The sequence below is a fragment of the Oryzias melastigma genome, linkage group LG10, assembly GCF_002922805.2.
Source record: "Oryzias melastigma strain HK-1 linkage group LG10, ASM292280v2, whole genome shotgun sequence".
In the NCBI taxonomy this organism is placed as follows: Eukaryota; Metazoa; Chordata; class Actinopteri; order Beloniformes; family Adrianichthyidae; genus Oryzias; species Oryzias melastigma.
This window is the reverse complement of record NC_050521.1, coordinates 15025433-15025907: the sequence shown is the minus strand read 5'-3', so window position 1 is coordinate 15025907 and position 475 is coordinate 15025433. Positions and strand designations below refer to the sequence as shown.

Sequence of the window (475 nt, the reverse complement as noted above, 5' to 3'; positions counted from 1 at the left end):
TATCCTAGTTAAGAAAAACAGCAATTTGTTGTGAAGAAATTAGTGGCAAAGCATCTTAACATTCAAGCAGCAACTGGAAAGAAGTGCAGCAAAGGAACCTGATTTTAACTGACAGTTGGAAAAGCACGGCATTCCCGATTTAGGGGCACGACTGAAAAGGTTTGCACATGAAGGCACCACCATTGTGTCACTCAAAGTATTGTTATTAGTTTGATGCCAGAGTAAAGACACCATGGATTTGAAGTGAGTGAAGCAAAAATACTGACAAGACAAAAACAGGAAGAAACAGATGTGATCTCCTAAAATTGACATGTTTTGATTAACAGTAACTTCAAATGGAGTCATGTTCTTAATTTGTTTTAAATTTCTAAATCCATTGGCAGTGCATTATCAAACAAAAGCATAATTAAATGCATTCTACAGGTAGATTTGTAATCTTTTTACTGCTAATATATGAGTGTGTTTTGAGCTTCAG

At 35.4% G+C, this 475-nt stretch overlaps 1 long non-coding RNA gene across 1 annotated transcript in view; it reads right to left on the bottom strand.

Moving 5' to 3' along the window:
• The window catches only part of LOC118599220, a 20805-nt gene that overhangs the window by 19204 nt on the left and 1126 nt on the right, over positions 1-475 (bottom strand). The gene's annotated exons all lie outside the window — the stretch shown is intronic.